General features: G+C 39.2%; 1 long non-coding RNA gene across 1 annotated transcript; it reads left to right on the top strand.

Moving 5' to 3' along the window:
* Positions 1 to 245: 245 nt before the first annotated feature.
* Positions 246 to 4,379, top strand: LOC125914764 (uncharacterized). The gene is made up of 4 exons (XR_007455418.1): positions 246 to 425; positions 1,382 to 1,480; positions 2,203 to 2,259; positions 3,549 to 4,379. It is a non-coding gene; the product is annotated as an uncharacterized LOC125914764 (long non-coding RNA).
* Positions 4,380 to 16,519: the final 12,140 nt, after the last annotated feature.

Raw genomic sequence — 16,519 nt, 5'->3', positions numbered from 1 at the left:
AATACAAAAATGAGACAGTTTCCCGTGAGCACCATTAAATAACTTTATTGCTAAACTGTTATATATGTATAAAATATACATATGTAATTATACATGTACATCGTAACACTTTACATAGCTCCGTAAATATTTATTGTTTGTTGTTGCCAGTCCAAAGTCAAACTAACAAACACTCTTGACTTTGACCAAGGGCCTGACAAACAGAGGAAATTGTCATGATTTTAGGCAAAATCCATATGTACAGCATTGCTTATATTTGTTAATTAAAGTTTCGTATTTTGATTTAACTTAAGATTTCTTTCAGAAGCAATCTGTCAGATTATTCGAGTTGGAAGACAGCACAAACAGTAACTTTATTCTGAGATGTTTTAAAAGCATGTGGGCGGGAGGGAAGAGAGATTCTTCTTCAAGAATAAAATTGAAAAGTTGAGTTTCCTGCTGCCAGAAACTATATTCTTACATAAGTCTCTCAATGCCTTGCTTCTGAAGGGTACAGCAAGAGACGGCAGGAATGACAGTGACCTAGCAGATCTCTAGAGTTAAAAAGGAAAAACAAAACTCCTTCCTTTATTTATACCAAATACTGTATGTTGGGATAATATATTGCCTGAGGTTGGATACAGACACCAGCTGAACTCCGAGCCCTGGAGGTGGAGAACACATCCCCAGCTGTCAATATCTAAGCCAGTTGATGCCACGTAGCTTAGGTGTGTTCTTGTGAAAGATGCCAAGAGAAAGCAGATTTCAGGAAGCCAACAGGTACGGGGCAAAGCAGTGAAACTAAGTGTTTCTTCCAGCATAAGGACATTTTAGAGAAAGGAGAAGAGGGGTGAGGTGCTGCTCTAAATCTGGAGCTGCCCTTGGACTTTTTTTTTTTTACATGTTATTATATAATGTGCATGAAAACTTTATAAGATAGGTATTTTAGTTCAGTTTTTTACCTACCCTGACGCGAAGATTCAGAGATGGCTGGTGACCGTGAAACTTGCAAAGGTCACAGATAGTTAAATTGTACACCTCGAATTCAGTGTTTGTTGCCAAAGGACTTTCTAATTTATGCGATTTTAACTAAGCATTTTGAATAACAAATCCTGGTCCTTGGAAGTCACACTTAAAATGGGGGCTACTTTCTGAAACATACTTACTTTACAGGAGCAATTTTATAGACAGGTAAGGTGGATTGTATTGTTGTTTCCAAAGATTTGCTTCCCCTTTCTTTGTAAGATATTTTATGTCCCTCCCCACTGATTCTGGGTCTGGCCACGTTACAGGGTGGGCCAGTGGAAGGTGAGCAAATGTGGCATGAATCAAGACCAAGCAGAAGCATCAAAAATGTCATTTGAATTTCTTCCAATTCTCTTGTTTTTTTTCTTCCCAATAGGAACCACATATCCTCAACAAAAGCATCTCCTCCAGACAGGCTTCAGAATGAGAAACACGGGGAGGGGAGCTGAAGGCCCCAACCCGCCGCCTCTGACGTGTAAGGAGTGCAAGAAAGAAATGTTTGTTTGTATGAGCCATTGAGTTCATGGGTCACATCTCACTCCTGCCAAGATGACTATTTTAAAAGAAAAAATGTCCTGATGCTGGAAGCTACAAGGCCCTTGATATGAAGAAGAAAGCAAGAAAACAGGAAGGAAGGAAGGAGGGAAGGAAGGAGGGAAGGAAGGAAGGAGGGAAAGAGGGAGGGAAGGAAGGAGGGAAGGAAGGAAGGGAGGGAAAGAAAAGAAACTAAACATCAATTATTATTCAAAAATATTTTATCCACATCATTTATATATATTCGTTCACCAAATGTACATTGATAGCCTACTATATTCCTGGAGCTATATTGGATACTGTATATGGGGAGGTAATTAAACAAAACATAGCTCTTGCTCTCCATGGAATTTTCCATCTAGAGGGATAACTGTTTCCTACACTACTTGTTGAGTAATGCTTGGAGTAATGTTTACCTCAGTTGGGGGGGGGGTGGTTGTGTTGAGGAACACGGGTGATGAGCACCCCCAACAGGAATATAGGGGTACAGGTACTGAGAATTGACTGCAGACCAGTAATGGATGGTGTTTCAGTCAAAATGAAGGTCACGCAACAAGGGAAAGTGGATATTGTAGAAGCTATAAAATCCAGTAGCCAGGACAGAAGTCTCATAAAAACACAATAACAATTTTATTTTCTGAGACAATTCTTTTTATTTGTTAGGTTTCTACATTAAAAGTTGGCATGACGTTGAACATATGTGAAGGCAAACACCACCAGGTAAGGTTCCTCTTGGACGTTTGTGCAATTCATCACCACTCACGACAATTGCAAGAGACTGAACATTTCAGGTGAAAGACGCTGAAACCAGGCGCCTTTGCTGTCACCGCAAGTGACATTCTTAATTGGGAATCGGCTCCAGATACGTTCTTTGCGACACTGTGGGAAAGGCTCACTACACATTTACCATATTACAGACCTAGTTTTTCTTCTTGCTCTTTTGAAGATATTATACTAAATCAGTCATATTTTGAATTCACAAATTAGTATTCACTTGTGTCAAACAAAATATTGTCTGTAACTATTTCGATCAGATTCTTAAGAGTCACATAATGTATTTGTGTATTGTCTTGATTCCTTTCAATGAGAAATTTGCAGCAGTGTTATGGATAAAGATTCTTTTATCTGAGACCAAGACAGAATAAGTAACATCTGTAGTAGAGAGAAGGCTGTTAATCTTTATTTAGTGGATACTGATAGATGGGGCCGAATCTCATAATGAACATTTAATAGCATATTTCGTTTTCAAAAAGGTTTCCTCTGCATTAATCTTTATGACAGCATCAGTGACAGTACCATCATTTTATGTTTGAGTTTCGTATATCCTGCACGCAAGAAACTGTTTTTTTTTCCATCGCATATAGTTTTAATATGCTGATCCTTGGGGTGCACTAAGACCTTATCTTTATGATCCACGACTTAACAATCCAGGCTGTTAAATCATATGCTTACCTGAACATGTTATTTTCATATGCTTGTACTACATTACCTATCACACACAAAAAAATACGTAATTTCTTATAAACTCAATGGGCTCAAACCTTGTATAGACACAACAAATGGTAGCCATGTTAACAGTAAAAAGTAAAGCACATTTTCTAGAGTACAGGCTTTTAAAAATATAGTCAATATATAATCTACCAATATCCTTATCAACACATTATATCCTTCGTCTCATTTCTCGATACTGAGAACACGGTTCCTATTTTTGCTCTTATGATGTCAAAATCCTTTTGCACATGTGTGTGCAACCCACTTATATCAAAGCCAATACATGTCGTTCCTCTCCTCCCAAGGGCACTATACTTGACTGGTAAAAGAATTAGGTAAACATTCACCTTATCATTTCCACAGGCTTCTTTGCACATGTTAATTATTTCTCTGATGCCTTCTATCATTCCCTCCCCTTCACAGTCGACTGGGTAGAATTAAGTGAACTTGCTGCAGTACACATTATTTCCAAAATTTCCAGTGTGTTCCACTGAGCGGCCATTCTTTGTTTCTTTCAGAAGAGAAACACTGCACCTTTACTGATGATCACGCACTTGGGATTAGGCCCCAGTACCAACCTTCCACCTGTGTTAGTCTGGGTTCAGTCAGGGAAATAGAATTTCTAGAGCATTTTAAGAATGAGGAATTTAAGATGGGAGTTGGGGATCCCACAGATGTGAGTGGAGATGGCTAGTAAAAGTCTGGAAGGCAGTAGCTGAAGGACTGGAGAAGCAGTCCCTGAGGACCGTTGACCGCAGCACGGGGACTGGACGGAAGCCAGAGCTCACAGACACGTAGAAGCTTCCATGTCTGGTCACCACGATGGAGAACTGGGAGTTCGTGGGTGTGGCCAAGAAGCCGCTGCGTCTGCCCCCCGAGACCTCCTGAGAAGAATGGCTTCCACTCCGTCTTCCCCTTAAATCCCTTGTGAATGTCTGTCACTGACAAACTCTAACCCAGAGCCAGAGAAGGAAGCGAGACTTGGAGACCTAGTTTCCAGTCCTAGTAGAGAAGATTGGTGGTGCTTCTTTAAGAACAGACAACCCAACATCATTCCTATGAAGAGAAACCAAATAAATAACTTCTGATGCTGGGGAAAAACAGCTTTCCTAGAGATGAGGTTGTATACATATTATTGGTTTTTTGTTTTGATTTTGTTTTGTTTTGCTTTGCTTTTGCCCTCCAAATGGTTTTAAATTCTTTCTTTGGCATTGGTCACTGAGAGTCACCGAGCATCGATTCCCCTCAGAAAAAGCACGGGCTGTTTACCAACCAACCCTCCCCCACCCCTATAATGTGATTCTGAGGGTTGAACTGGAAAATGTGTATCAAGCATTAGCACATCTCTGGGGCTCAGTATATAAAGTCAGTACTTTGAGAGAAAATGAGTATGTCAGTAGGAAGCCTAGATTAGGGTCTGGGAGTCCCTCCATCTACTGGCTCTGCGAACCGGGTAAATCGGTTGACTTCCTTTAAGATTCAGGTTACTTACCTGTAAAACGAAGAATGTAATAACATCTTCCTTCAGAATGACAGTCAGGATACAGTTAAACAAAACAATGTGTGTCCAAGAATCTTCTTTATAGTTAACCTTATCTTACTCGTAGCAACTTGCCATTTTCATGATGAATGCTTACTCTAAAACATGAGAAAACTAAGTGTCTGTTGTTGAAAACCAGACTCTCCTAACAGATGTGTGGTTTCGCTTGCCTTTGCTGTGACTGAGCTCCAGCTTCTGCCGTGTTCTAACCTGCCCGGGACCATCAGGTAAATTGAGAGTGCTCCATGGAAAACAACAGGATCAAGTCCGGCTCTAAAGGGATTTTGCTGGGATTGCATTTTTTTTTTTTTTTTTATTTTTTTTTTTTTTTTAGTAAGCACAATCTCCAAAATATTTTCTTGGATAGTCCTTAGATATGTCCTTTCAGAACTTGACAAGAAGATTGAGCTGTCTATTTACAAAGTATTGCACCAAAAGTGTAATGGCATCTGAAAAAAATACAAGCATATCAATTCAATTATACTTGGCAAGCCTTGAGAATATAAATCTCTAATCTTTTCTTCCCAAGTCAGTCATGAATAGTTGAAAGATTCCCTGATGAAAATAATAACAATGATAATTAATAATAATAAAAAAAGCAGAAAAAATGAAATGGTATACTCAAAATAATCCGGAGTTGTTTTAAGCCTAGCTATGCCCTGTATACTTTATTTAAAAAAAAAATCTTGCTTCTTATATATTTTCCTGCTCTTCACATTTCTTTATTTCCTATACTTCCTTCACAAATTCACTCAAATTTGAATTGTAATTTTGTATGGATAATTTCTCTTGAATGGTGTATATCTCTTTACTACACACGTCTCTACTTGTCCGTATCGATTCTCTCAGTGTGTTAGCATTCAATTTGTCCTATGATGATTCCTTTTATCATGGAAAAGTTTTTCATTCGAACAAAAAGTATTGATTGCCCATCCAGGATATTCCAGGAAGGTGCTATCCTCCGGGGATACAAAAATGAAAAGGATCTCTACTTTCCTCAAAAAGCTGATACACGGGTAGGAAAGAATGATATAAAAATCAGCAAGTTAACTATTTCATAATGAAATTCATTGGGGTGAACTAGGTCCAGAGGACAGAGTGTCACCATACAGTATTTACCTCTCCTCTCTACCAAGACATTGAGGAATAATGACATACAAAAAGAAAACGACTTTGAAAGCAATACTATAAGCAGGTAATAATCCCAGGTCAAGGAATTCTAGAAAGTACAAATTAATGATAGGATTTGTCACTGATGAGCACTCATGAGAGATTCTACTGACGGAAAAGATGAGGAGGCCATTATTCTCCAAAGGCACGCACAGCCAGGCTCATGGGCATGTTTGATACCCACATATGTGCAGGCATGTTCTTCAGAACTATCTGTAGACTCACATAATTTCGTGGCATTTTCCAGAGAATCTTGAGAATTTCAGGATCTTCTAGGCATCATCAGGCTAAAGACCTTTGGGGAAGCTTCTCTGACCTTTGCTCCTTGGGTTTTCCAAAGCTTATATAAGCCCTTAATTCCTAGATGCATTTTAATTCCTGGGATATGGAGAGTGGCTTTGGTTTTCCTGACTCTGCACCCTGACAGATATGCCACACCTGTTTCATGTGTCACCTGCACTATGTCCTCCTGTTCTCAATGACCTCCCCCTTGCTCCTTTACAGGCTTTTCTCAACCCAGCAGACAGAACAGAGCAGGGAAAGCAGCCATGTTGTGACCCTGACACAACCCTCCAGTGGCTTCCCATTTCAGTCAGAACAAAATCTTCATCACCCCTAACTGATCTCAATCCTGGCCACTCCACCCTTGATGGCTCCTGCCTTCTCTCTCCCCCTCTTTTCCCACCACAGCACCTTCTCAACCATACCCAGTACACTCCTTCTGCCCGAAAATCTCTTCCCTCAGATACTGACGCGTCCGTTTTACTCCATTAAGATTTTGGCCAAACGTCACATTCTCAGAGAGCCTGGTCATGTCTCTTCTGCATGAAATGCCAAACCTGTATCTCGACACTTAGCCCCTAATATGCCTTATTTTTCTTTCAAGGTACATGCACAACAGGCCACAGGATTTTTATTGTTATTGCTTTTCTTTGTTCTTTATTTTGTTTCCTTCGCCTAGATTACATGACATAAAAGAGTGAATATCTTTTGTCTGGTGACTCAAACAGCTCCATGAACCTAGTATGGATACAATAAATATTTATTGAATATTTGAACATTGAATATTGAATATTGTTCATTATTGAATATTGAATATTCAATGTTCAATATTGAATATTGAACAGCAACTGCTGTTCCTCCTTGTGTGTTTTTTGAATACATGAACAGGACTCATGACAACCACCACGTCAAGCCAAACAAGCATACAGCTTCAGCAATGAACTCTGAATTCCACAAGACTTCAACTGGAGGAAAGTCCGCGATAAAGCAAACAAGTCAGACTTCCAAGTCAGACTTCCAAGAATCACATACCTCCCAGAGAATCAAAATTTACCCATAATTCAAAGAATAGAGGTAATTTTGCACTGAAAGTGACGTATGTGGAAGCTGGGTATACAAACCCAACTCACCGGGTCCTTTATAGCTGCGGCGGGAGAACCTCAATACCATTTACACACACAGGAGCTCTCGAAGTGTTGCACGTAAGCCATCGCTTGTACAAAGTGAGATATTTTAGTTACGAGACATTGTCATTTACTACTGAGATAGTCACATGCTGACTCTAACAGTTTTAGCAGGCCTTGTGCTATAAATCCATAAACTCTAAATTTATTTACTAAAAGCAACCTTGACAGACCAGGTGCGTCACGCTAAAATGGTTTTGTACGTAGAGATTCTCCACGACAGGTCTCCAGTATCTCCCCAGGAATTCCTAAAGAATGCTTTCAAGCAGAATTGATTCTGTTATCTCTGTCATTTATTCCTTCTCTCTCCTGTTTCTGTGCTCACTAGGTTAGAAAGAGTGGAATGAAATCAGTGACTAATATCTTTCTTCCCATTTATTAAAATTAATAAGTGGGAAATCACTGAGAAGTAATTTGATGAACAGTCAAGACTATGGATTCTAGGGGCGCCTGGATGGTTCACTCAGTTAGGCGTCTGATTCTTGGTTTCAGCTCAGGTCATGCAATTAAGAGTTTGTGAGTTCAAGCCCCACATCGGGCTCTGAGCTGACAACTCAGAGACTGCTTGGGATACTCTCTCTCTCTCTCTCTCTCTCTCTCTCTCTCGGCCCCTCCCCTGTTTGTTTTCTCTCTCTCTAAAAATAAATAAACAACAAATCATTTAAAAAACAAAAAAAGACCACAGATTTTGTATCCAGACTTCCAAAGTTTAAATCCGGGCCTCATGATGTATTAGTTACATGATCTTGGCAATGATATTTAACTTCTTTGGACCTCATTTTCTCATCTGTACAATAAAGCTAATAATATCTAGCTTGTAAGGTTGTTATGAGAATTAACTGTGTAAATACCTGTAAGATACTTAGGACAGTGTTCCGTGTAAGCTGAATATTTGCCAATGGTGACTTTTTTAATACTTTAATGCACAGCTACTGTTTTGCTGGTTGTCACTCCACTGAGATAAATACATGTGAGTGTTCTGGTAAAAATCCAAATTTAAATGGCGTCAAGAATATTTTCTGCACGAAATTAGTTTATCATAACAAGCTATGGTTTCATATGATTAAGCCAGAAAAATGGATCTTTTCTCCTGTATATTCACGAACTGCAGAAAATTGCAATTAAATAGACCACAGACTGAGTCAAAATTACTCCGTTCACCTATCAGCCACATTTAGTTGTCTCCCTGTTCCCTTGAGATGAAAGTCTGAGGGTGGTTGACTCAGATTAGAATTCTTACCGCCAGGTGATTAGATTCAAAGGCACTCCCTGTGAAAAACCAAAGTTATAAAATTTTCACTTTGCAAGTTCTGTGGCTGATTCGTTAGAATTTCAATTATTAGCCCTCCTCGGAAATGCCCTGAAACTTCTAATACACCAGAACAGGGTCTCTAGGCTCTCTTGAAGGTGTCAGTAGGCCAAAACTGCCCAAGCATTTGGAAAACAAAAACAAAAACAAAAAGCAAACAAACAAAACAAACAAACAAACAAAAAACCCACTCTATTCCTGAAGAAGAAAGTAAAATGTAAGGATACACAAGAATTGATTATGGTGTGCATAAACGAATTAAGAAGTTGCCCGGAGCTGGCTAGGTCTGGAATATAAATTCAAAAGAGGATCCATAATGTTTTCATGTCAAGGTCTTGTCACTACAAATGTCTCCCCCCCGCATCTCAACAGGAATTGAGGACTACCCACCCCATGAAAAGGAACACCTGTTCATTATAAACATAGGCATGATCGTCATATAAATTTTTTAAGAGCTCATGCTATAAAACTAATATTTCAGAAATAATTTAGCCAGTGTGTGAAATGTAACTAGACAAGATCTCAAAAGCTAAGCACAAGAATCTCGGGGCAGAATCTTCAAATGCTCTTAGCAAGGACCAACATGCCAGTTAAAACCCATCAGAATCCTCCGGCCAGGAAAACAGAAAACAGACCGGCTACATCAAGAGGGAGTGTGATAAAAGGAATCTGTTGCACAGCTTGAAAGGTCGAGAAAACAGACAGGGAATCATAAGCTATATGAAGCCTGAGCAGCCTTCAGACTCAAGTCCTTGAGGTCTCGAGCTGCTTTTCCATCTTCCTCCTCTACCTTCTGTTAGGAGACCTGAGCGGGGACCAGCTGGCAAAGAAACGACCAGTGTGCAGCGTCCCAGGCCTGGTAATTCAGAGCAGTCAAACTGGGGGTGAGATAGCAGATCTCACCAACAGGCACCGTCCTTAAACAAATGATGCCCATTTACAAGCCACTGAAGGGTAAAGGTCTGGTCAGAAAATACCTACGTAATTCATAAACGTCTCAATATAAACGGGGGGAAAGCTTGGCTATCGAAAGTGAACGGAGAGTGTTTGGCCCCAAGTGCATTAACATTTTGCAGAATAGTTGGGATCACCAGGTAATGACTTACTCTTTTTTTTTAAATTTTTTTTTTAACGTTTATTTATTTTTGAGACAGGGAGAGACAGAGCATGAACAGGGGAGGGTCAGAGAGAGGGAGACACAGAATGTGAAGCAGGCTCCAGGCTCTGAGCTGTCAGCACAGAGCCCGACGCGGGGCTAGAACTCACGGACCGCGAGATCATGACCTGAGCCGAAGTCGGCCGCCCAACCGACTGAGCCACCCAGGCGTCCCTCTTTTTTTAACACATAAAGACTGTCCTTTCAGAAAGTGGGGCGGGTGTATTATAGGAAAGTGTGTTCCTAAGATCCATCTTAACGATGATGATCTACCTGGAAAACTTGTGTTTTAAAGAGTGATATTTTTTAAAAGACACTTTCATTCATAAAGTGAGCAGATGTGAGAAGTTAAAAATCATGAATGATCCACGGATCCTAAGTATACTGGCTAGATACGTACTTCAAAGCAATTCTACTTAAATGTGAGTCTAAGTTTTGGTTCTTCAAAACTTCCCATTTTTTTTTATTCGTATTGTGTGTGTGTTCGCTTAGAAAGCAGAACCTCAAATTAGCTTTTTTGTTTGTTTTTTTTAGCTAGTGTGCCTGTAACAATGGTTACTAAACGTTACTTCTTTAGGCTTACTTTTGTTTTTATTTATTCTTAACTTTAAAAAAAAATATTCTTGAGACAGAGACTGAGCACGAGTGGGGGAGGGGCAGAGACAGAAGGAGACACAGAATCCGAAGCAGGCTCCGGGCTCCGAGCTGTCCGCACAGAGCCTAACGCCGGGCTTGAACTCATAAACCGGGAGATCATCCTGAGCTGAAGTCAGACAATCGCCTGAGCCACCCAGGTGCCCCTCTTTAGACTTACTTTAGAAACTGGCTTAGTTCTGTAACTTCTAGAAGGAAGGGCTAATAAATACAAGCCAGGAGTCAGGTCAGGACATTTATCTGTGACAAATAAAAAATTTATTTATTTTTAAGTGTAATTTTTCTACTCATTTGCTCATTTAACAGACCCACATTGACTATGCACTTAACAGTTATTTTGAAGGATACCCAAATTGGTCAGTCCTGAGGCTTGTCTTCAAACACTTATATTCTAAAAATTAGCAATTCTCAATTACATGCTTTTAAGTATATTTATTTTGAGAGAGAGAGAGGGAGGGAGAGAGAGAGAGCATGTGTCTGAGTGGCGGAGGGGCAGAGAGAGAGAGAGGGCGAGAGAGAGAGAGAGAGAGAGAGAGAGAGAAAATCCCAAGTAGGTTCTCCACTGTCAGCACAGAGCCCAACTTGAGCCTCAAACTCATGAAACCTGAAACTGTGAGACCCTGACCTGAGCTGAAATCGAGAGTCAGACACTTAAGGGACTGAGCCCCCCAGGTTCCCCAACATATTATTTATACCATATCTGTGTTGGTGTCTCTTCCATGATCATCCTCATTATGCCCAACCAACCGCGACATTCCTTCCATTTGGTCCCATCATTCGTGATCCCTCATTCACTGATGTCAGTTGACTGCTGCCTTGAAAGCTGAGGTCTTTTCCTGAGCTGACTAAACCCTTGGGAATCACAAACACCGAGTGGCTGGTTCGTGGATTTATAAAGGTGTCACATATCGGAGACATTTTTCCCACTCTGGAGAACAGACTGGTAACGCACAAATGGACAGACAGCCCCCACGTTAGTAAAACGGGGTTCGTGTTGTTCGTTCATGGACGCAACTGATTCCAAGGGTCTCAGCAACTGTTTTCATGGGGTATAGGCCCTCTCTTTCACAGATAAAGGCCCCAGAGCTCGGAGGGTTCAGACAGCTTTTTTAGGAGCACATAAGTAGGATGAAATGAACCTAAAATTTGAGTTTTCCCTGTTGAAAAGGGATACATGACTTTTAGCGCATTATATCACATTTTACATCATAATTGTGGTTAGGAGACTGTAATTTTCAATATAGCTGTCTGCATGCTTGCTTATCCACTGTTTATATCATGCAGATTCATATCCAGAAATTGGCTGGCATTGAAAACAGGATTTTCTTCCAAGTGTTGGTATTTCTGCGTATATTTGATGGCTAGGGCTTTCAGGGTCATTTAGTAGCTCTGGAGTTCAATGAGATGATACGATAGAATAAGCATCCGAGAAAATGTCATTCCCTTGAATAACAGTCAGTGGGTTCTGGAAGTCAATCATCTCACTGTGAACACGGGAAGGGCTGGAGATCATCTCCATTACTGCTCTTGACAGACGATGCATTTGTTCTGCATCGGTTGTAGATGAAGTTTACACACGACTTTGATAACGTACGTAAGGATACACAAAATATCCTCCGATGCATTGTCATTTGATCCTTAAATGCTACAGGGCGGAGAGAAGTTGCTATAATATAAATGTTTACAGTGAAGGAAAGCCAACACGATGGGGTTACTATGAATATGAATTAACTACTTTTGGCAAAAAGTATGTTGACTCTTCGAGGGCCATAGGCACATGGGTGAGGATTGCTGGCTGATTCCAGCATTAATCAGCTCTGGGTCAGAGTCGGATTTATCACTCCCTTTGGTGAGGTCTTGGAAAAGTTACTAAAACTGTGTTCAATGTCCTCCTATATACAGTGGAGTAACAGCCATAACAACGAGCATTGCTATTATTAGTGTTGGAACTGCTAAGATGACCGACAGAATGCTTAATTGTCAAATGCTCGGAAGGGTGTTTAGCATATAGCACTCAGTGTGTTGGTTAGTTAGCCAATCACAATCTTGAAACTTAAAAAAAGTATGGCAGGAAATAGAAAAGCAAGACAGATATTTCTGGATATCTACCAACAGTTTATTCTTTTTTAGTGTTTTGTTTTTGTATTGTTCTTGATTCCCTTTACTTATTCCAGTCTCCTTCAACTGGACAAGCACACTGCTGTCAGAGGATTCGACTTAAAGTATAGTTCATAAACCGTATCACGCTATGAAACATTAAAACATTCTCCTTGGGAAAAACACGAACTCCTTTAGATGAAACTACACGTGCTCAGAAATCATGATGCAAATGCCAAACTACTCTTCCAACTATATTTACTGTTTCTCCTTTAGTCTACTCCTACGCTCCAGCTAACTCAAATGAATACATGGCCTCCCAAGACTGCTCCCTGCTCGAACTTCTCTAGGCACAAATCTCTCCCTGCCCCACTATTCTATGGTCTCCAACCTTGAAGAGCTGCTTAGAAAGACAACCATCCATTAAGCCTCTCTTGATCCCCTTGAGAAGATATGTGTATCTCATATGCTAGCTACTAACTTCTTTATCATAAAGCATCGTCTTTATTACGTTCTCTTGATAATTGAATATATGTAATCTTCCATTCAAGATCATGAAGAAGGTTACTAATTAGCTTTTTAAGGTGAAAAACTTGGCAAATAATTTTACATTTTGTTGTTTTGATCTAGCTCTTCTAAATACCCTTCCTTCTATGAAGCTCCATAATTATGTTCCCCAATAGATTTCGGCCTTTTTTTTCATTCCCAAAGCATTTAAGAAAAATCCCAGTATATAGACTGTACAAGTTCAAAAGAGGCTGGCTATGTTGATGTTAATTTTTTTTAATGGTTTTTATTTACTTTGAGAGAGAGAGAAAGGGTGTGAGTGGGGAAGGGGCAGAGAGAGGAAGAGAGAGGAAATTCCAAACAGATTCTGACAGCACAGAGCCCAACACGGGGCTCCATCTCACAAACTGTGAGATCATGACCTGAGCCGAAATCAAGACTTAGACACTTAACCGACTGAGCCACCCAGGCGCCCCTGGCTATGTTGATGTTAAACTTAACTCATGAGAAAGTGATTAAAGAGTACGCATTTTATAGTGTGATACAAAAGAAATACTTCCTTTTAAGTAATTTATACATTGTGCTTTCTGCTCACTGTTATATTTTGTGTCTCTACCTGTGACTATTAGGAGCAGAGCAAGAAAATCACTTTTCAAAGAATGGACCAATATAAAATGGCATGCCTCAGAGTTTGGAGATGTGTTAGGAGTTGGGGACAAATGACAATATGTTGACTGCACAATTACTATGAATGTAAAGCCGTGTAAACTGTACAATCATACTGGTGCAGGAATAAAACATTTTCTAGAAACCAACCCTAGACCCTGGTAACTGACCTAAGTGAGAAGCAGGTAGAGTTTAATTTCCTACCTTTGAGGAATTAAAGACATATGAAGAGGGCATTTACTTCTTTAATAATGCACAAAGAAATACAGAACTGGAGGCAACAATAAAAAATGATGAGATATAGTGAATGTCTGACATTGGTCACCTATGTTTGGTATTTCTAGGACACTTAGATTTACTTGAATGTTATTATTCGGTTAAAGAAACTTGTAGTACAATTTAAACAACTCATTAATAAAACAAATCAGGATACATCTACGTTAACAAAAGCGATAAGATTTCTGGAATAAAATTATAAAAACACATCTCTGGCTACTTTTACAATGTATATTTTATGTTGCTCTTATTTTCTTTCCTAATTTTATTTATTTATTTATTTATTTATTTATTTTGAGAGAGACAGAGACAGCACGAGTGGGGAGGGGCAGAGAGAGAGGGAGAGAGAATCCCAAACAAGCTTGGAGCTGCCAGAACAGGGCCCAACCTGGGGCTCCAACTCAAAAACCTGGAAATCATGACCTGAGCCGCAGTCAAGAGTCAGACGCTTAACGGGCTGAGCCACCCAGGTGCCCCATTTTGCTACTTTTTTTTCAACCTTTAAGAGGGGGATGTGAAATACTAATTAAATGGAGAAGAGATTTATAATAAATTCAAATCCTGGTTCTTCTGTTCTTTCTCTAGTTAACAATTTGCCGACTGGGCCCTCTGTGCCATGAGCGTGACAGAGAGAAACAAGCAAAGAGAAGAAGAATGCGTTAAGTAGACAGGATATCAAAACGAACTTGTTTCAGCAGAGTGGGAAGAAACTGAAACTCGTTTTCCAAGTCATATACATTTAGAGACTTTTAAAGACTTTATTTATTTAACCTCCCTCCAGAGCTGGAATCTGACAGGACTCATTTTCATCATTGAAATAGACAAACTTCATAATAAGATAAAAATGCTATCATTTATTTCACCACCAAAACATCAATAAATTATTCACCATTACTTTAATTAAGGTAACAGGAACCAGTATCAGATTCTGTCATTTATAATGATATTCTGAAGTCGAGGAAAATCGATTCATGGGATTTTTTAAAAAGCTATCAAATTTGAGAAAAACCCAAATTCCTAAGGGAAAAATAGAGAAAAATTAATGCAACAGTTTACGTGAATATTCATTCAGCTTTTGTCAAAGACCTAACTTTATTAAACACCAAGAATGGCAGTTTATGGAGTCAGACCCATTAAAATATTTTTGGTGGAAAAAAATAATGCAAAACAGAAAAGCTGGCATTTCCACAATGTGGACTGTTCTCCTTTAAAAGTTCAGTGACATTGATCTACAGTTCTGTTTATAGCCACATTTCAATTGTCCGAGCAAATGCAAGTGAATGATAGAAAATCAAACATTACATAAGTCTGCCTGGCAATATGATACCTAGAAATTGCACGTATATAAAATCAGCCCCCCCCCCCAAACAGTATTCCCCAATCAGCACACCCATCTCGAATTAGGCAGGTGAAATGCACTTGGACAAAAGGAAGAGGATGAATGCAGGGTTTCACAGGTGTTGCATATAATCAGGATATGTCTCCTGGTGTTTGAAAGTTAATTCAAAAATACAAGAAATAAAAGGAAAATGGCTCTTTTCAAATTAACTAATATAGTGTGTAATTATGCTTTTGGAAAACATCTTACGGAATTAATAAAGCACTTGTGTAAGTAATCTTTAAATTCACTTTATCAAAAAATATAATTATTTATTAAAATAACTGGATTTGAAACATCTTGAAACATCTTGAGAGTCTTGAAACATCTCATTCCTTACCTACAACGTGTCTCCCGATTGAAATTGGAAGGTTGATGTTCAGGAGACAGGGTCTGACATGCCAGTAAATGGAAGTGTTTAATATACTGATAAATTTCAGTAGTGGCTTTTAAGAAGCCTCCTCCAAGGGCCTCCCAGGTATGGTGGACCCCCACGATCTCAAGCTCCAGCATCCAGGGTTATTCCAAGGGCCAACAGGATGCCTCCAGGTCCTAGCCTTAGCATTGTCACTACCTTCTCTTCTGATTCGTCAAAACCATTTTTAAATATCTTTAGCATGACCACCGAAAAGACCTATCCTTCATTAGAAGTATTTTGCCCCTGGAGCTGCTGTGCCTCAAATGTACATAAGAAATCCATCTTTAGCAATTGACTTAGTGTGGTTGGACTTTTCATTGTTGCTAACCTCCTTTAGCAGATTTCTGGTGCAAAGATCTTTTCAGCAGTGAACCAACAGATCAGAAGCATCTGCAGATTTAGGAAGAGCTGCCTATGGACAGCTACAGGGCAAGTGGGTCACTTAATTTATTTTCCTTTGTTTTCTGTTAGAAATAAGTCTTGAGATAAATAAATAAATATGTGTGTGTATATATATATATATTTATACATTATATATATATATATATATTATAATTTTGAGATTATTCATTCAAATAGTAAAGGGCCTATGAAGATTTCTAAAAAAGAAAAAGTAACATAAACATGGTTAGCAATCTGTGGATGCATTACATTTGAATTAAAGGGCATAAGAGTTGGCCTGAGATTAAATAAATCAGTCAAGTTAAATAATAAAGGCTACATTATGACATAAGCAGTATGTATAAAATATGTAGCAAAACAATAAAAATAACATTTCTTTATCATGTCCGGTATTTTTTTTCTATTCATCAGTTTATCAGATGCATGGAAGTGACTATGTATATTGACTTT

The sequence above is a fragment of the Panthera uncia genome (genome assembly GCF_023721935.1).
Source record: "Panthera uncia isolate 11264 chromosome D3 unlocalized genomic scaffold, Puncia_PCG_1.0 HiC_scaffold_8, whole genome shotgun sequence".
NCBI lineage: Eukaryota > Metazoa > Chordata > Mammalia > Carnivora > Felidae > Panthera > Panthera uncia.
The sequence above is the reverse complement of the archived record's forward strand: the minus strand, read 5'-3'. Positions and strand labels throughout refer to the sequence as shown.